This window comes from Lissotriton vulgaris, chromosome 7 (assembly GCF_964263255.1).
Source record: "Lissotriton vulgaris chromosome 7, aLisVul1.2, whole genome shotgun sequence".
Lineage (NCBI taxonomy): Eukaryota > Metazoa > Chordata > Amphibia > Caudata > Salamandridae > Lissotriton > Lissotriton vulgaris.
Genome location: NC_141695.1, coordinates 46500755 through 46522955, shown reverse-complemented (window position 1 = coordinate 46522955; position 22201 = coordinate 46500755).

The following is a 22201-nucleotide window of genomic DNA, read 5'->3' as shown; positions in this document are numbered from 1 at the left end:
CCCTCCACTTCCAGCTATGAAGACGCAAATACATTTGCGTCCAACGTTAACATGTCCTCTTTCAGATCCACCATGAATGGGTCGGATATTCCGTTCCTAAGTGTGCCTTGCCAACGTCTTTATATGGTGCACTTTCATGTTTTACTAGCTCTGGCGAGTTAGGCCCTGATTCCTGCCATCGAGCCCTTTCTGCCTTCTGTCTCTGAAAGCTGCAGTCTGCTGCTTCCTGACCCTTGACTTACTCCCTGCGTGGCGAGCGGTGCCTGGCTCGACCTGCTTGCCTGCCAAGACTGTATTCAGCCTTCAAGTTATCTGCTCCGCTTCTCGAAAATACATTCCTGTCTAGTAGTTTAGGAAAACATCCTTCCCAGCTGCAGAGCAAAGGGCCCGGCCTCACTGTCTCCATGCAAGTAATTCATAGCTCCCGTTACCATGGTAGGCCCATGGCCCCTCGCATCTCATGTAGACACGTAGTCACATATGCACGCACTAGCAGTCAGTATAGAATAGCCTCTGCCCGAGAGACCTTTCCTTCTAGATAATACAGTTCCTCAAACACAAGATATTGGATATGATTTGGGATTAGGTTGTTCTGACACCCCAGACTTCTGTCTCCTCATGTAGGGCTAAATGTCAAGTCCCCTTCACCCTCCAGTACCACGTCAATCACACGTCATGCTGCTGCGCGCGCATCTCTGCCATGTATTTCTGCTGACACTGCAGGATTCTCCTATGGATCCACCCACCTGTGATACGTTTCAAGTGACGTTGTCTAGCACACACCTCCGTGTACGCCCTCATGCACGCCTTCTGTTACGTACATATGTTCTTATCTCGTTTCTCTCAGCTGTTACGCCTCCTGCATCTGTCTCTACTGTAATGCATTGACTATATATATGATGTTCTGTTAATAAAGCATTGTACATGTCCATGTCCATTCCCTTCCTGAACCCTTGTGGTGATGGAACATGATACCTGGTTCGAACCAATTCCTTTTTAAGGAATAAAACCCCTTTTAAAACCTCAGATAACACGGATTTTGCCTCTTCTTTCTGACTGAGTTATTCTTATTGAACTTTACCGCATAAATTAAGTATAGGTAATTTAAATTTACCACATAATTGGCGCCCGAACAGGAACCCCTCCCCCACCTTACACGCCGGCGGTGCGTTGCAGGCCCGGTCCCCTGCCACAGCCGGACGGACAACTACGCGTACCCGCAGGATTTCCTGTATCTCCCTCAGGCCAACGGAGGTGACTGAGGCTGCGATCGACACCCAGACAAGGCGGTGAGGAGTGCGGAGGATCCCGACCAGAGCCTCGCTGAGAGAGCAAAGTCCGAGGTATTCGGAGGCCCACCAGTTCCGAAGTTCCGAAGTGCCTACGTCACGAGTCGAGTCGAGTCCAGTCCGGTCCAGTCCAGTGTCGAGTTTCCGAGGCCTTCCGTTCCGTGCTTCCCGGTGAGTACCGTTGCTGGGGACGCATCTAGACGGGTGCATTAATTTGTGTCCGGTCAAGACGGGTTTGGGTACACAGACCCGGTCTGCACTGTTTTAGCGGTGTATCTGTACTGGTTAGCAGTATATCCGGTCTGCACTGTTTAGCGGTGTATCTGTACTGTTTAGCAGTATATCGAGTATGCAGGTAGCTAGTTTTATTCTGGTTATTGTTGTTCGTTTTCAAAATGTTTAAATGTGTTTTAATGTTGTGGTATGAGTGATTGTTCGATCTACATTATCGTGTTTATTGTATTAATTGTGTTCAAGTCCAAGTAAGTATCAAGTACCAAGTAATATTGCTGAAACATGCCGCTGTTCTCCAAACTAAGACAGATAGGAACTAGAAAAGGGATACTAGAGGAAGCTGTTCCCATTCCACCTAGGGACACTCCAGGGTACTTTATGTACCACAAACACGGCCTAGATGCTGTATTATATCTCGATTTATGGGTAGATTACACCAAAGATTTAGCAGAGAATCAGAGATGGCCCGCTGCTGGGACATGGGATGCCGATTGCATCATGAGAGTAGAAGAAGCATTATGGAAAAAGAAAGCCAGACAATCACAGAAAGATGCCATTGAATTATGGCGTAAAGAATCACACAGACGGACAGAGAAAGCACTCAGAAAAGCAGAGAAAAGTAGAGAGGATTCAGACAAAGCCCGAGAAAACGTATTAGTTGAAGAGGGGATACGAGTAAAAGCAGAACAAGTAGACCGACAACGAAACACTCTTATGAATGGTATGTATCCTCTTCTGGCCGAGGGTTTACCTAAGGCCACTCCGGAAATACCGAAGGATCTCCCCCCTCCATTGGTTCCGACTAAAGTACGTCATAAGACCACAAAAGACGTTTTTCTTTCCTCCTATCTAGACGATGTAGCTCCCTCATATACTTCTGCACCTGCTCATGTACCCATACCACCTGCTCCTGCTGACGGCTCCCTACCCCTACAGCAGCAGCTCCCAGGTCTGCAACTGCAGATTCCTCCAGGCCCGCTGCCCGCACCTGCTCCCATTGTTCCCCCCGGTATTCAACAACTGCATCCATCAAATCCTTTTGGGACTGGCGTGGCCCAGGACCCAACCCAGCTACTGCAAGCACAGTCAGGTTATGCTCAAGCCTCCGGTTTCGGGGCTTGCTACGGGAGGTTTTCAAACACCCCCACAGATACACCGAATTACGATGAGAGATTTAGCAAAGGCACGGACACCGAAAGGCGTTCTGGCCGAACTACTTAGAAGAGAGCTTACAGACTGCAGATATGACCCAGTGCCTGGTACGTCAGGCCCCATGTTACTAGCGTCCCTACGTTTGAGACGCGTTACAGACTATTTAATGTTACTACCAGGAATGCCAGAACATCTAGACAAATTGTACGATTTTATTAGAACAGGAGAAGGGCCGGAGTCTGTTGCTGAAGCCATGTCACGTCAGAAAGTCGAGACTAAAGGTTTGTTAATGCGATTTTTGGTTAATTGCTTAATAAGAGAACACGATCAGGCAGGTTTTCCGCAAAGTGAGATGGATAGACTGATTAGATGGAGCCAGAATATGTCGGATGGTAAACATGATAAGGAAAAACAAGTACATCATATGGTTAGAAAAGTCCGTAAAGAAATAATAGACATACATGCCGATCGAGCACCTGACGAAGATCTTGAATTAGACGATCCAACCTCCTCGCAAGAGGAGGAGGAAACAGAGGATGTAGCGGAAACTTCGCAACAGTCAGACAAAGGGACAATAGCATATGTAGGTAAGGGAAGATACCTTAAGAAAAGAATACGTCCAGAAAGTAAGAGACTTTTTCACACTGCTATGTCAAATCCGAAGACTCCTGAACATCTGTTTCAGGCAACCTATAAAATACTTCAAGAACAAATGGGGTACCATGTACTCGATTCCATGGATGAACAAGAATTGGCCAGGTCAGCAGTACAATGGGCTGACAGTTCTGATAAATATAATGATGACGGCTTAGCGCAGACCTTTTTGAACCTTTCCCCTGATGAACAGAAATTAGCTGGAATATACATGATTCAGCATCTCATTACGTTGTTCAAAGGCCAACATTCTGATCCAGGTCCCCTACCTGATATTTTAATAGAACTACTCTCGAATAGATGGAGAGGTCTAGGTACCGACTTAATTAAAGTAATTCTAGAATATCGACACAGGTATAATGCTTTTCTGAATACACAGTTTGCTCCAGCCCCACCCGTAGAAAGAAAAATGTGTTATATAGACAAACAGAATCCCTTGCGAGAAGTGCATCCAGTTAGGAATGATGATAATACCTTTAGACGTGTGTTTGTGTACACGCCCATAATGAAAATGGAACTATTAGAAATGAAGAAATTAGTGCCCAGTCATGACAAAGATCCAGCAGGTGTTCACCGTGAAATAAAAGACATGTTACTCATGGGTGATTATACCTATCCCGATATCATGAAAATATTAAAAGTATTACTGCCTGCCGGTATTTACGAGAAACTCAAAGAAAAAGAATGGGAGGTGGGAGAGCAAAAGATTGATTGGGCTGAATTAGAGAACGAAGAAAATACTCGAACCCCAGGCCTAGGGCTTGGGGACAAAACTAAAGCATTACCAGGATTGTTAGTACAAGTATTGCCACGTTTGTTAGCAACGAAAAAGGAGGACTGGGATGCAATCTCAGCCTGCAAACAGAAACCCGATGAAGACACTAGTGATTTTTATTCCCGATTTGAGAAATGTTTTGTTATTAATAGTGGCCTGAAACCAAGTAGCGAGTCATATCCACATCTTTTTGTATCCAAGTTGGTCGAAAATTCTCTGCCCCAAGTTAAGAATCGTGTTCTAAAAGTCGAGAGCACATGGCAAGCTAATACCCCTTCACAAATGTTACAAATGTTACAGTACCACCAGAACAGAATCAGAGAAGAACATGATCACGAACAAAGACGTATGAAAGACACGAAAATGAAAATGTTAGTTGCTCAGTCAGTTCCAGCTGACGGTCAGAAAAAGGGTATGACACAGTCCAATAATTCAGCAACTCCTGTTAAAGGGATATGCAACTATTGTAAACAGCCAGGTCACTATATAAACGATTGTGCAGTTTTGAAACACAATATAGCTACAGGTAAAACTAAAGAAAGACCGCGTCCTCCTAGACAGGTCCAGGTCCAACAACAAGTACCACAGAATATCCAGCCTATGCAAGCTTCACAACAGACAGTACAGACCGTAGCAGTACCACAGCCACAGCCCATTGCCGCAACACAACATGCAACACAACAGATGTACCAGTATGCACAAATAGATTACCCCGATTATCAGCGATACACATGAAACAGCCTAAAGAGGGAAGTTGGCTTGCCCCTTATTGAGGTTCCTGTAGATCAAGAGGGTCCTTACGTACATAGCCAAGTGTTAGGAAAAGATAGAAAGTTTTTGATTGATACAGGGGCAAGCAGAACAACGATAAGTCATGATGAGGTTCCAGGGGCACCCCTCTCAGGCTCCCAGAATGTTTCCCTTGGATTTTCAGGCAAACCTATTGTGAATGAAGTATCAAAACCTGTACCACTTTTAGTTGGTCCATTGTCTCGCACTACAGATTTGTTATTAACGAAATCATGTCCAGAAAACTTGTTAGGTATCAAGACACTGAAAGCTCTAGGAGCTGTTATTTGCTGTTCTCCGGAAGGAGTAAGATTGTTCTTACGTGACTTTAAGGGTCACTATGTGTTGAGAGATATTGATCCCAGATTACAGAATATTCCTGCACATTTATGGGCACAAGGCCCCACTGATGTAGGTTGTATGCACATTACACCATATCGAGTCACACTCAGACCAGGAGTAGTCTTACCACGAATCTGACAATACAAGTTACCTCCAGATGCTGTAGCGGCTTTGCTGAAAATCATTGACGAGCTCATTGCACAAGGAGTGGTTGTAGAAACCGACTCGAATCTATGTAACTCCCCCATCATTCCGATTCTTAAACGTACTGATCCAAATGCACCTCCAGTTTATCGATTAGTTATCGATTTGCGCGAATTGAATAAATGCATTGTACCACAATATCCCGTGGTCCCAGATATCTCGTCTTTATTGAATGCCATTGATTCCGAAGCAACGTTCTTTACTGTGATTGATCTGAAGAACGCCTTCTTTAGTGTTCCCATTGATTCGGAAAGCCAATACCTTTTCGGATTCTGTTTAAATGGTCGAAGCTTCAAATTTGCACGCGCACCTCAAGGATTCACAGAAAGCCCCAGCATCTATAGCCCAGCACTGAAAAGACAACTAGACAGTATACACATGCCTGACAACACTGCCCTGTTACAGTACGTCGATGATCTATTGATCACCGCCCGCAGCGAACTTGAATGTGAGCAAGCGTCACTGACAGTTTTGCATTTCCTGGCTGACAAGGGACACAAGGTGTCCCCTTTGAAGCTGCAATTCTGTGTTCAGCAAGCTGTTTACCTTGGGCACTTGCTGTCCAAAGGGGGGAGACAGCTAACCCCTGACCGCATCCAGTTAATTGTAAACATGTCACAGCCCAAGACACAAAAAGAGGTACGAGCCTTTATAGGCCTCACTTCTTACTGTAGACAATGGATCCCTCAGTATGCATTTCTAGCGAAACCACTCATACAGTTGACAACCCAGGAGGCAGCGACATCGACTGCCCTCCCTTGGACTCAGGAACATACACAAGCTTTTGACGACTTAAAGAAAGCCTTATGTCAAGCACCAGTTTTAGCGACACCATGTTACAGCAAGCCTTTTACACTTTTTGTCACCGAACGTGAAGGTAGTGCATTGTCAGTACTCACTCAGGATCAAGCAGGTTCACACAAACCGTGTGCTTATTTTTCAAGTACATTGGATCCAGTAGCCCAGGCTCTGCCTGCGTGCTTGAAATCAGTAGCAGCAACAGCTCTAGCAATCAGACAAAGTGATTCCATAGTGTTAGGACACCAGTTGACAGTACAAGTTCCACACTCCGTGGAAGTTCTTTTAAACCGAACACAGACCCAGCACTTGACGATAGCACGACTGACAGGTTATGAATTGACATTGTTTCAGCCACACATAGAAATCAGACGTTGCAACACATTGAACCCTGCTACACTTTTGCCATTAAGTGAGACAGACCCATTGGCACATGATTGTATTGAAGTCATTACCATTACGACGAAACCCAGACAAGACTTGACAGACACCGCATTACCAGATCCAGACCTGACACTTTATGTGGATGGTTCATGCATGAGAACAAGTACAGGAGAATTAGTGGCCGCTTACGCAGTCACGACAGAAACTGAAGTCATAGAAACAAATTGTATTGACACCCTGTCAGCCCAAGCAGCAGAGCTCATTGCTCTGACTCAAGCCTGTATTCAAGCAAAGAACAAGAGAGTTAACATATACACAGATTCACGTTATGCATTCGGAGTCGTACACGACTTCGGTGTCCTGTGGCGAGAGAGAGGTTTTTTGACCTCTCACGGAGCCAAAATTCAACACGGTCCCCTCATTCAAGCTCTGTTAGACGCAATACATCTGCCTACAGCGATATCCATCATGAAGTGCAAGACACATACGAAAGTCACAGATATAATTTCCCAGGGTAACGACCTGGCAGACCGAACAGCAAAGCATACAGCTCAGACTCAGACTCACGCAACTGATCTGACAAAGACAATAGTCCAGACACCGACACATTGCATGACAGTTAAGGATCCCGCCCTAGATGTAATTGATATACAGACACATGCTACACCAGACGAAATAAAGAAATGGATTGAACTAGGAGGGGTCCAGACAGAACAGGGATGGATGACGAAGGGAAAATCTACATGGTTTCTCCCTGACTCTATGGTCCAAGTTATCATTAACACAGTACACAGTCCTGCACATTTAGGAGAAAAAGCCATGTTAGACAGTATTCAAAACCTTTGGTTCAATAAACATTTACGAGCAGCAGCCAAACAGAAAGTGCGTACTTGCATGATTTGTTGTCAGTTCAACCCAGGTAAAAGCATTCCCGTAGAGCAAGGTGGATTTCATCCTCCCGATCACCCTTTTGAAGTCCTCCAGATGGATTATATCCAGATGGAACGTTGTCGAGGATTCAAATATGTCCTCGTAGTTGTATGTGCACTCTCCCGTTGGACAGAAGCATATCCAGTCCCAGATTACACTGCTCCGACCACTGCCAAGCAGCTAGTTCGTGAATTTTTCCCCAGATATGGTTTGCCCCGCATCATATACTCCGATAACGGTCAGCCATTCTCGTCCGAGCTAATGAAGCAGGTATCTCTCCTGCTCGGCTACCAATGGAAGTTCCACTGTGTCCGACATCCCGAGGCAGCAGGCCTCGTGGAACGTCATAACCAGACTCTGAAAATTGGTCTTGCCAAGATCTGTAGAGAGAAAGGAGTCGACTGGATAGTAGCTTTGCCAGTCGCACTCTTTTATATGAGAATGGTCGCACACTCCAGAACAGGGCTATCCCCGTACGAGGTGGTCTTTGGGAGGCCACCGAATATGTGGGGGACGCCTCTGCCTCGCAAAATTACCGATGTTGATTGTAATATGCTGACAGATTACCTTGCTTCTTTGATGTCTGCACTACAATCATGTCGTTCACAGGTTGCTGCAGCCTTTCCCGACAACACCGAGGTGAAGCCGCATGAAGTGGTTCCGGGAGACCTCGTTTTTATCAGGAACTTCGACAGGAGAAGTCCGCTGGAGCCCCGCAGGCAAGCACCGAGACTAGTACTTTTGACCACAAGGACAGCGATAAAAGTTGAGGGCCGCAAGGGCTGGCTTCATTCGAGTCATATAAAAAATGTCATGGACTAACGCCAGATCTAGCCTCCCAGCCCGGCCCTCCTCCACAGACTGACTCAAAACTCCCCCTGGTCGAGAAAACTTCTTCTCAAGAATATAAATTAAAACTGAGGTCTAGCAAGTCAGACAGTTTAATTGTTTAAGTCCTCCCCTAGGTGAATCGGTTAGACAAGTTTCTGACATGTATCCCCTAGACCCCAACAGAGAGAGAGATAGACAGAAACAGCTCAAGAAACGTGAATATTGTAAATCTCTTCGCAGTCACTGCATCGTGACACTATTGATTATGTTTTTTCTAAGTCTTATGATTATTGCTGCAAGTGTGCTGTTGCATGTATATTACCCTATTTTCAAGCGTGCACATTCTCCCTTCAATGTCACTGCCGAGCACTCTTTCAGTGAACTGCCCCCGCACGAATTATCTTACCGACTTGCGCTGCGCAACAACACATTCATTAGTATGTTACATCATTCCCATCAGACCAGCAATGCTACCAATTGTTGGATATGTGGCCGACTCCCTCCCTATCAGAAATACAAGGGAGTTCTGCCCCTCTTCCCGTACCCGTTCACACACAATGGTTCCTGTGGTGCATGGTTTAGTTTAATCAATTCCTTAGATTCTGATTCCGTAGTTTACTAGGGCAACTGGGTATGGGGAAATCTGAACACCGTTCTGCATAAAGTATGTTTCCCTGACAAGGAGGGTCTACCAAAAAGGACAGGGACTGATTTAGAAAATGAAGTATATGGATTAGGTAACTTTACACTTAACCTCATGATTTTGAATGTTGAATCCGAAACCGAACCAGTCTTGCCCGCTATGTCCGTACTACCAGTCAAAGGTGAATTATGTATCAGAAAGAATGGTTCAGTACACCTGGGTCATAGTAAATGTACTATTGTGATCGAATTCAGTGATAAGGGCAAGTCTACATTTAAAGCTTCACGTCATTCCTACTTCATTTGTGGTCATACCGCATATATACGCTTACCTCTAGATTGGGATGGCACCTGTTACATTGCATTCCTTCTGACACCTGTTTTCCTAGCCCCTCCTGATTACCATAGAGACACCCATCTAGTACACAATAGACCACAGAGAGATCTCCCGATTGTCGACTACACTGAAACGGCATAAGAACAATACACAGACTTCAATACAGGTTTCTTTCCCTACTTAGGTGCTGTCTTTAATAGTAAACTGATACGTAAATTAACCACAACCCTCGAAGCAGTAGTGAATGAAACTACTTCCGCCCTAGGTAACTTAACAGAGGAGCAGTCTGCTATGCGGATTGTTGTTCTTCAAAATCGTCTCGTCCTTGACGTCATCCTGGCCGATAGGGGCGGAGCCTGTAGAGTCATCGGATCGAGCTGCTGTGTTTTCATTCCAGAAAACGCGCCATCAGTATATAGAGCCATAACTCGTCTTCACAAGATTGCAAGTCAGATACACCAGAATCCAGGCACATGGACTTGGTCCGGTTGGTTCTGGAGCGTATTGTCAGCCTGGGGATGGAAGGTCCTATCCTTCCTAGGTATTGCCCTTCTCATAGTATTCAGTTGCTGCCTATGTCTGCAATGTGGGCCAGCAATTTGCGGCTTGTGCACCACATCATGTATTCCTCATTCAAGTCCTCATTCAAGACACCGTAAGAAGAAAGCAGAGCAAATGATGTTACATGAACAGATTGATAGATTAATGAGGATTGATATATCATGAAGGGTCCGTAGGGGACAAGGAGGGAATGAGGTAATATGAATTTTTATGGTCAATTGAGTCCCCTATCGTAGACCCCAACGGCTCCATGTACATGCTTCAAGTACATGTATGTTCCCTCCACTTCCAGCTATGAATACGCAAATACATTTGCGTCCAACGTTAACATGTCCACTTTCAGATCCACCATGAATGGGTCGGATATTCCGTTCCTAAGTGTGCCTTGCCAACGTCTTTATATGGTGCACTTTCATGTTTTACTAGCTCTGGCGAGTTAGGCCCTGATTCCTGCCATCGAGCCCTTTCTGCCTTCTGTCTCTGAAAGCTGCAGTCTGCTGCTTCCTGACCCTTGACTTACTCCCTGCGCGGCGAGCGGTGCCTGGCTCGACCTGCTTGCCTGCCAAGACTGTATTCAGCCTTCAAGTTATCTGCTCCGCTCCTCGAAAATACATTCCTGTCTAGTAGTTTAGGAAAACATCATTCCCAGCTGCAGAGCAAAGGGCCCGGCCTCACTGTCTCCATGCAATTAATTCATAGCTCCCGTTACCATGGTAGGCCCATGGCCCCTCGCATCTCATGTAGACAAGTAGTCACATATGCACGCACTAGCAGTCAGTATAGAATAGCCTCTGCCCGAGAGACCTTTCCTTCTAGATAATACAGTTCCTCAAACACAAGATATTAGATATGATTTGGGATTAGGTTGTTCTGACACCCCAGAGTTCTGTCTCCTCATGTAGGGCTAAATGTCAAGTCCCCTTCACCCTCCAGTACCACGTCAATCACACGTCATGCTGCTGCGCGCGCATCTCTGCCATGTATTTCTGCTGACACTGTAGGATTCTCCTATGGATCCACCCACCTGTGATACGTTTCAAGTGACGTTGTCTAGCACACACCTCCGTGTACGCCCTCATGCACGCCTTCTGTTACGTATATATGTTCTTATCTCGTTTCTCTCAGCTGTTACGCCTCCTGCATCTGTCTCTACTGTAATGCATTGACTATATATATGATGTTCTGTTAATAAAGCATTGTACATGTCCATGTCCATTCCCTTCCTGAACCCTTGTGGTGATGGAACATGATACCTGATTCGAACCAATTCCTTTTTAAGGAATAAAACCCCTTTTAAAACCTCAGATACCACGGATTCTGCCTCTTCTTTCTGACTGAGTTATTCTTATTGAACTTTACCGCATAAATTAAGTATAGGTAATTTAAATTTACCACAGCCGGCCCTTTGGGATGGTGACCCCCCGGTCTATGGAGGGCTCCAAAAGGGGGGCAGTGTGGAACCCCTCCAACATGTCTAAATCCCCAGGGGAGGTGGTGGTCCCTGGGGGTCCACAATGGACTCCCACATTAAATCTATATATGCTCCAAGGAGCCCGCCACACTTATTTATGCGCAGCCCTGGAAAGTGGTGGTTCCGGGAGCTGCCGGGGCTTGATGGACCCCCACATTTAATAACATAGTTGTGGGAAGGTTGCAATCCCCAGGGCTTTGTGGGGGGTGGCAGGAGGCGTTCAAAGCTTTTTTTTTAAAATAAAGCCCTGGAGAGGTAGTGGTCCCAGGGGATGGGATGCCACATGGCCCCCGCACATAATGAATATCAACCCGGGAATTTGGTGGTCACGGTGCTGTGGGGGCCCATTTGTGGCCCTGCATCTATTAACATAATTGCCCCTGTAATTTGGCAGGATTCATGGACTCTATGTGACTCCAGCTGATAATAAAAATAAAAATGTTGGCACCCCCTGAGCGGGCCTAGGGGATAAGGGTGTGTCTACCCTACCCCCATTTCTTAATTTTTAACATTGTATAAACCTTTTCCCTTGTGACTCCGATCTATTATTTAACTAAATATTTAATTCTCTCAAAAGCTACAGAAAAGATTTACGCCATTTAACAAAAAGAGTGCACTCTGGATAAAGAGGTACCTTTCCGCTAAAATTTGCATAATTCTATTCAGCGGTTCAGTCTGTACCTGCGTCAATACTTTCCTATGGAAATTAACTTGGAAAAAATGTGTATTGGGACCCTCCCTTTTTTCTCTGCCCTTCTTGACAATACACCCTGAAACTTTCAACACAGGTCCCGAATAGACTGCACCTTTAGTTTTGAAAATGTTGCGAAGATTTGTCAAATGGCGCCAAAGAAATTGGCAAAAGAAAAAACGATTTTCGAATAGAAACAAGTTCACAACTATAACTACCTACTGGTGATAGCCAGTAGGTGTATATATATATATATTCACTGAAAAAAACATAGGATTTACACACGTTATAGTTAGGAAGTAGCATTTGAAAAACCTATGAAATTCACTGAAAAAACCATAGGTTTGACACATGTTATAGTTAGCTGGACATTTCACTCATATAAAACCAATGAAATTCCCCCGTTATAGTTACTTCAGCTAACTATAACTCGCGCGCCCGCAATGCACTGCTGATGATGTCACACATCACATCACTCATGACATCATCTATTAAATGGGTTAGTTTTGAAAATTACATATATTTTATATATGTAGATCAGAAAGTTGGTTGAAAAAAAATTGTAGTATATAAGTGTATAAACAGTTGCTTTTTTGGTGACAAATAGATTCCATAACTGACTGATTAAATATATCTTAATGAGTACATGTGTTACTGAGTAATATTTAAATATATACCTATCTGTGTCTGTCTATCAGTTTCTATTTTAGTGGCTAAATGTGTTGATGAGTAGCTTTATCACTGATACATTATATCTATATAGGTTATTGTTTCTTTATTATTGCCAAAAGTGTCTCAGTGTCTAAGTGTTTATATGCTAAATTAGGAGATTGTACGTATTCCATACATGCAATAATCCGTGACATACTATTCCTATATGTTGTAGGCAGCATATGTCAGATACTAGATATTATCAGTGATATCAAGAGTAATGTCACTAACCATGTGATGAGTGATGAAATATGTAACATCATCAGCAGTGCATTGCGGGCGCGCGAGTTATAGTTAGCTGAAGTAACTATAACGGGGGAATTTCATTGGTTTTATATGAGTGAAATGTCCAGCTAACTATAACATGTGTCAAACCTATGGTTTTTTCAGTGAATTTCATAGGTTTTTTAAATGCTACTTCCTAACTATAACGTGTGTAAAACCTATGGTTTTTTCAGTGAATTTCATAGGGTTTTCAAATGCTACTTCCTAACTATAACGTGTGTAAAACCTATGGTTTTTTCAGTGAATTTCATAGGTTTTTTGAATGCTAGATCCTAACTATAACGTGTGTAAAACCTATGGTTTTTTCAGTGAATTTCATAGGTTTTTTGAATGCTAGTTCCTAACTATAAAGGATATACCTGAAATAAATATCACCATACCAATCTTACGTGCGCAACCGAGTGCACCCACCCACCTACCTATATATTTCGTAAAAGCTTTGCAATTTGAACCTAATGAATTTCTACATAGACCAATGAAAGAACTTATAGTACGTTAAAGACACTGAACCTAAGCTTCTTTTTTTTCATATAAACCTTTTAATTAAATGGAGCCGAATATCTTTTTAATCTTTCGTGCGTGACTGGATGTACACATCTTAATATTTTTTTAAAAAATATAAAAGGTTTTATAGTTTAACAATTGTATACTTAAATCGAGCTCTAAAGATATGTAAAATCCGTATGTGTTTGAATTCACTCCTTTTCACGTTTTCAAACTTCGCTGAAGAAGATCGCTACTTCCATATCACGTACGTGACTAGATACTGTCACCGCGTACACGTCCTGAGAAGCGCATCTGAAGTCATGTGACTTGAAAAGAACACTTCCAATTGGTTCTAAGTAGTTTCTATTCTGGAATTTACACGCAGCACTCCACCCACTTCCCTCAGTATCTTTTCTACTCTCAAGAGAGAACAACGTCCAACATTATCCGGAGACTTTGCTGAAATGGCTGCCGCTCCGCATTCATCTTCCGAATTTGAAGAAAATGAGCGACTACCTTTAAGAAGAAAAACGGAATCTTTCATTTGGCAATTTTTCACTTATCCTGAAGATCAAAAGAAAGTGAATGCGCCAAAAGTAACCTGCACGATATGCAAATCGGAGCTCCCAAGGGGAAATCCAAGGAAAAAATATTCCTTTTCCATACATACGATGAAGCGGCATGTCAAACAGAGGCACCCTATAGAGTTTGCAAAGGCATCGACAAGAGCTTTGGCCACGCTATTACCATCAGAAGTGGCCAGCACATCTTCTGCAGGACGACCTGTATCTCCATCGAGTGCTGAGATGGACTTGAGACCATATCTTGCGAAGGTGCACATGAAATGCAACGACTGTGGAGAAATTCTTCTAAACGGAGAGCAGAGCCTTATTCTAATTAAACTCAAAATTGAGAGTCATAAATGCTCCGAGAAAAGATACATTTCTTCATTTCATTTTGATGGTATGACATACTTAAAAATGTCGTTGCAAGTTTAAGAAATCAAAAGCAACATAACACTTGTTTCCAAAAATTTTTTTTAAAAAAAAGTTCTTTTCAGAACTAACTCTTTGTACCAAAACGAGCTCCAAGAGCATATTATAAAGAAAAGTTTATCGCCGCTTTCTTTTAGTGCGCGACCGGGTGCGCGCACCCACCCATCGCATACAGGACCTGAGACGCGCATGTGAAGTCATGTGACTTGAAAACTAAACTTCCAATTGGTTCTTAGTAGTTTCTATTCTGGAATTTATACGAAGCACTCCACCCACTTCCCTCACTTTCTTTTCTACTCTCAAGAGACAACAACGTCAAACATCTTCCGGAAGACTTTGCTGAAATGGCTGCCGTTCCGCATTCATCTTCCGAATCTGAAGGAAATGAGCGACCACCTTTAAGAAGAAAAAAGGAATCTTTCATTTGGCAATTTTTCACTTATCCTGAAGATCAAAAGAAAGTGAATGCGCCAAAAGTAACCTGCACGATATGCAAATCGGAGCTCTAAAGGGGAAATCCAAATAGAAAATATTCCTTTTCAATACATATCATGCAGCGGCATGTCAAACAAAGGCACCCTGAGCATTATGCAAAAACATCGACAAGAGCCCTGGCTACGCTATTACCATCAGAGGTGGCCAGCACATCCTCTGGCGGACGACCTGTATCTCCATCGAGTGCTGAGATGGACTTGAGACCATATCTTGCGAATGTGCACATGAAATGCAACGAGTGTGGAGAAATTCTTTTGTACGGAGAGCAGAGCCTCATTCTTATTAAACTCAAAATTGAGAGTCATAAATGTCCCAAGAAAAGATACATTTTTTCATTTCATTTTGATGGTATGACATACTTAAAAATGTTGTTGCAAGTTTAAGAAATCAAAAGCAACATAACACTTGTTTCCCAAAAAAGAAAAAAAGTTCTTTTCAGAACTAACTCTTTGTACCAAAACGAGCTCCAAGAGCATATTATAAAGAAGTTTATCGCCGCTTTCTTTTAGTGCGCGACCGGGTCCGCGCACACACCCATCGCATACAGGACATGAGACGCGCATGTGAAGTCATGTGACTTGAAAACAACACTTCCAATTGGTTCTTAGTACTTTCTATTCTGAAATTTACACGAAGCACTCCACCCACTTCCCTCACTTTCTTTTCTACTCTCAAGAGAGAACAACGTCGAACATCTTCCAAAAGACTTTGCTGAAATGGCTGCCGTTCCGCATTCATCTTCCGAATCTGAAGGAAATGAGCGACCACCTTCAAAGAAGAAAAAAGGAATCTTTCATTTGGCAATGTTTCACTTATCCTGAAGATCAAAAGAAAGTGAATGCGCCAAAAGTAACCTGCACAATATGTAAATCGGAGCTCTTAAGAGGAAATCCAAGGAAAAAATATTCCTTTTCCATACATATCATGAAGCGGCATGTCAAAGAAAGGCACCCTATAGAGTTTGCAAAGGCATCGACAAGAGCTCTGGCCATGCTATTACCATCAGAAGTGGCCAGCACATCTTCTGCAGGACGACCTGTATCTCCATCGAGTGCGGAGATGGACTTGAGACCATATCTTGCGAAGGTGCACATGAAATGCAACGACTGTGGAGAAATTCTTCTATACGGAGAGCAGAGCCTTATTCTAATTAAACTCAAAATTGAGAGTCATAAATGCTCCGAGAAAAGATAAATTTCTTCATTTCATTTTGATGGTATGACATACTTAAAAATGTCGTTGCAAGTTTAAGAAATCAAAAGCAACATAACACTTGTTTCCCAAAAAAAAAAAAAAAAAAAGTTATTTTCAGAACTAACCCTTTGTACCAAAACGAGCTCCAAGAGCATATTATAAAGAAAAGTTTATCGCTGCTTTCTTTTAGTGCGCGACCGGGTGCGTGCACCCACCTATCGCGTACAGGACCTGAGACGCGCATGTGAAGTCATGTGACTTGAAAACAACACTTCCAATTGGTTCTTAGTAGTTTCTATTCTCCAATTTACACGGAACACTCCACCCACTTCCCTGGAGAAAAAGTTTATCGGAAAACTTTTAAACCCTCCTCTTATCAAACATTCGACATCGTTCACATAACAGTGTAGTAAATAAAACTAGATCCACTCCGTCCCTTAATTACAAGGGACATATTGCTGTGTGAAAACAACTTTTGTTTTCACGCGATAATGTGAAATACTGAGCCTGTTACAGGATTTTCTTTCACATATATGTTACCATTCTTCTTCAAGCACTAACACCGTAAAAAATAACACCGATAGCGGTGATATTTTTTAATGCCAAGAAGGGGCGATTTTTATTGCTTACAGCCCATGCTATTATAAAGGTTTATCTCCTAAGTCTCTGATCTCCAACTGTGCAACACGGCTCCCCTGTGTGTCGTAATGAGGCGCTAGGGGCGCCGCGCACACTCTACTGTGACTAAGCATCCATAAATTGCACGGACATCTCTACCCTGCTATCTGCAATTGTAAACATCAAAAGGAGCTACGCTGCGCCCCTTGGAGAGGCCTCACTCCCACTGCTACAATGGCTTGGCAGTCGCCAAGATCCACAAGAACAGCGTCTCGGATCCATTGAACTTCTGTGACGGTCTCAATGAAAATAAGCACTGTAGAATATTCAAGTATGTAGTAGTCCTCCTGCTACAGCATACAGAATGCATTCTGTTAGATATAAAGAAGGGAAACACCCACGCCGCAATCTTGCAACATTATATATCTACATAGAATAACAGAAAAAAAACATAACACTGCAAAGGCCGACATCTCTACTAAATGCAGATTTTTAACATAAAGGGCACATTTATGTTAACTACTTCTTACCCAGATATCTACCAGTTAATGCACACCACAGTATGCTGTTGCTCCGTAACCCATGGTGTGCCACATTTAAAATGAGGCGCACCATGGCAGAAAGACAGCATACATGCGTAACATATCTGTGCATAAAAAACAATACATTACTAGAGTTGTATGGCAAATGTAATGCAGCTACAGCAAGGCTCACCAGTGCACTTTGGGGCATATTATCAAGCAATAGCGATAATTATCTCTATTGCTTGGTTATAGACTAAAAATTTACCGCAGCGCTGCGGCGATTTTTACCGCAAATAAACCTTGGTATTGACAAGGTTTAACGGAAATGCAGTAAAAATGGTTGCAAAGCATGAATATCGAAGAAAAGTCAGCATTATTCATGCAATACCGACCTAATGCTATTAGCCATGTTATCCACCTCCCATTGGATAACAAGGCTAAGAACTGCTCAGGGCAGGTGTTAGCTTTTAGAGATATTCCCGCTTAGCGCAAATATCTCCAAAAGCTAGTAATAGGAGATAGCGATGTTAGAGACTATTTTCAGTCTCTAACATCTTGGCACGCCCACTTTGCATCTCATTAGTGATAAATATAACTGACATGCAAAGTGGGGCCCAAAATGGTTGCTATCTCCTACTAGCTGTCGCTAACTGGTGTTAGCGGCAGCTAGGTAATAGAGAGATATTTTATCTCTGCTTTCTTGGCTTTTAAAGCCAAAAAACAGAGATAAACCCCCTTGATAATATACCCCTATAATCAAATTGCTGCGTCAGGACCTACGCCTGCCTCAAGCACATGCACAGTTTTGAAACAGCATGGGCCTGAAAGTCACTGAGTAAAATCTCATGAATTTCAGTCAGCCACTTTCAAGACGCATTACTTCCGAGGAACACTTCTTTATGATACAGGGCTTTAGAATGTCACATATCTCCTCTTTATAGAGACCCCTCAGGTTTTTTTAACAGCTCTTAAATCCTTCCATACTCATCAAAAACCGCTCCATCATGAGCATTGCCTCAGCTGTCCTCAGGACAGACGACATTTGTGATGAACTTGCCGCTGTGCTTGCGCAACACTAACATTGCGCTTCCTTGACACGTTCTATTCACTAAGCAGAACCATGACGGAACCACTCTATCATGAACACACCTCAACCATTGCTCAGAAAGGAGTAGCTCTATCATGACCATAGAAGTACCACTAAGCCCCCCAGTCCCCTAATCTTGAGGCAGAATTAGCACTGCAACACAGGATTTAAAGTCCTGCAAAGAACACCATGTAACATTTAATATCATTTTCCACCATTGTTTTCATATATCAGTATTGCTAAACTCACTCAGTGAAATGTCGCTCATTTTATTAAATCACTTTTAAAGCATGCCTCATAACAATGCACCCAATCCTATGTGGAAGTGTTTAATATAAAAGATGACATTGCTTTAACGAGGATAGACAAAGAAATAACACAATGATGTAAAAATGTCTTTATTTTATATACTTACCTAAAAAAAAAAAAAAAAAAAGTTAATTTCTTTTTAAAACGTAGCACCTGTGGAAGAAAATTAAAAATAAGATTATAAAGTACATTTTGTTAAAGAAAACACAATAGGAGACAATAAGAGAGATGCAGAGAAAACTCTCAGATATTATTAATTGAACTTACCTTATAAATATAATATCTGTGGAGGAGAGTAAAATAAAATCTGTTATAATACATATTTCTGAATGCAATGTAACAAAATAAGTCAAACAACATATTAAATGGTTTATTTTTGCTGTCCTCAGAATACATTGATTTTCACTATCAAGAGTGATTTCAATATTAATCATCATATAACAGCGGGGAAAAAAAAAACACAATCAAAATGATTTTGTTTAAAAAATCCATACAAAATCTGCATACATATTATAAATACCTGAAAAAAACATGTCTAAAATGTTTTCCTCAAATTCGCAATTTCTTGAGTAAGCACACTACATCTTCCACAGTTACAAACTAATTAAAGTATACCACTTATTTTTCAAGATATCTCAACAAAGCCCCGTGCAGGTATCTTCTATAAAAAATCTATTTGAAAGACACAGTTTCTTCTCTCATACCTTACCGCGTGGCCAAATTGTATAAGCTAACTCATTATCTTTTAAATACCTCTCCCAAAAACTTGCGTCCATATAAGTTTTAAAATAATTTTCAAAAGTACTCATTTTCTTCTCTCATATTTTTCCACGTGGCCAAATACTATGAGTTAAGTAGTTTTTTTCTGAAATGATTTAATCTTAGTCTTATCAATTGTTTTCTGAACCTTCACAATTAAAATTTGTAAAATGTTTTATACCATCAAACATTAAGTAAATTTGTACCTGATGTTATCACTATGCCAAACACAAATTTCATTTATAGATTTGTACACCCTCATTTACATGATATTTGTAAACTAGTAAGTTTCAGATCTTTACAGTATACATCTTCCTACAGCAAGTCATTCTTTCTGAAATTTGGGTTCCAAAAACAACAAATAAGAGTTAGTTAAGGCAAAAGGCAAACGTTTTTTAAAAGTCAATTGGCTATCATTGCAAAGCGTCCAGCCACTAGCACACTTCAAATAATCTATATAATGTCCTGATGATGTAGAAGGCCCTTCATGAAAAATAATGGCTACAGTTACAAATGTTCTTCTAGAAATAGAAACTTGAGAAGCCACAAAATTTTTAATTAAAGTTGACAATTTACTCCCATCAGCTCTGCATCGTTGAAACATTAAAATGGAAAGGGGCGACCATTCGGTCCCCCCGAACGTATGGTGGAGTACCCCGATCCCCCCGGGAAGCCATCTTGGGCGGGAGGCGAGTCTCGGCTGGTATGCCCGAAGCGGCGTAGCCCGGGCGCGCCTTTTCCCGCCCTGGAGTGGGTTGTCCTAGACACTGATGCGGCTGGCCACGCCCCCGGAGGCAGGCGGAGGCGGGTTTACGCCCGCCCGAAGACGGATAAAAGGAGCAACAAGCCAAGACAGCATCCTCTTGTTCCTGTGCTCTGAAGCTGCACCTCCCCGCTGCACGTGAGCTCGAGACGGAACGAAGAGCCAATTTTGAACGTTGTAATTTTGTTCTTGTTTTTCACAGATATCTTTGTCGGAGAATGCCGGGCAAGAAGGTCGAAAAGCGGGTCGGTACCGATCAGATGCTCCGCATGCTCGTAAAGGAGGTAGCCGAGTTGAAGAAACAGATGGCGGTAAAGAACGGGGAGGGAGGCCCGAAGCGAGTCGTAGGACCAGCATTGCCGGGAGTAGTCCCTAGCGGGAGAGGCAAGAGGCCCAAGAGGGGGGCACCTGGGGGGAGGCCCCGGTTCCCGATACACCGATAGAGGAGGCAGTCCCAGCTCCGAAGGAGGGGCATCCGATTCCCGTGGTAGTCTCCCCCGTGGACGAAGAAGATATGCCTCCCGAGTTGGCTGCACAACTGGCAGCGTGGTTGGGAAAGGATAGTGAGGGCACCATGAGGCAATTGCGGGAATCTAGACAGGCTGCGAAGGCGCCATCTTCTGTTCCCCCGCAGGTTCCGGTGGCTGAGATCGCAGCAGGCGCAAGTTTGGCAGCAAGTACAGCACCTTGTACAGGTAAGCGGCTACTGCCGATTGCGGGGGAGGGGTCTGTACCCTCGCGAAGGGAAAAGGTGGCCCAGCATGTTCCACTCGAAATTAAGGAAAAGATTTGGGCCGATAAATATGTTAACATGTTTTTGTTGCTTACTGATCATTACGAGATCGAGCATGTGAAGGCCCAAAAGGAGCTAATGCATCCAAGTGTTTGGCGCGCAAAAATGGCCGCCTTTAAAGTCGATGAGAACATTGGTACTTGGGGCAGAGCGTTTGGCATTTTTACCTCCATTATGGGTGAGCGAAGGCCTGAATTGTTGACAGAGTTGCCTATTTATCAGACTCGTATTATGGAGTACTCTGTAGCGTACGAGGGCAATCAGTGGTTCTGCTATGACAATGTTTTTAGGAAGGCCAAGGAACACGACCCAGCTCTAACTTGGGATTGTTATGACTCCATTTCTTGGCAAAAAATGGAGAATTCAGGCATGTTAAAGGTGCCATTGTTGGGGGGTAGCGGGGGTGAGTTTTCCCGCCAAACCTCGGGGACACCCTTTCGGACGGGTGCAGGTAACGAGCATCACTCGAAGTCGAGTGGCAACTCAGGTAAAAAGGGGATTTGTTGGAATTTTAACAGGGGAAAATGTACTAGGCCTCAGGGGTCATGCAAGTTTAGACACGAATGTGGGGGGTGTGGACAGTCCTCTCATCCCGAGACCATGTGCAGAGCCAAAACGGGTGATAACGGTGGTAGGGGAAGCGCCAAACAGGTCTGAAATAGTCCGAGGGGCGCCTTTACCTACCCCGGTTGATACCATGGCAATGATTCCTTGGCTCAATGAATACCAGGATTATGTCTCCGCTGGGGTGTTGCGAGACGGGTTTTCGTATGGTTTTCGCATTCCAGTGGGGGATTTTCAGGGTAAAACAAGTTGTAAGAACCAACTGTCGATCCTGCAGCATACGGAGGTGGTACAGGTAAAGATTGGGAAAGAGGTGACTCGAGGGCGGGTTGCCGGTCCATTCGATGTTCCACCGGTTGCTAGCTTTGTTTGTTCCCCCTTAGGGGTGGTCCCCAAGAAGGACCCGGGTGAGTTTAGGCTGATACATAATTTGTCAGCCCCACGAGGTCTTTCCGTGAATGATGCGTTAGACCCGGAAGTTTGTTCGGTGCGGTACGCATCTTTCGATGAGGCCGTTGCCATGTTGAATCGCCT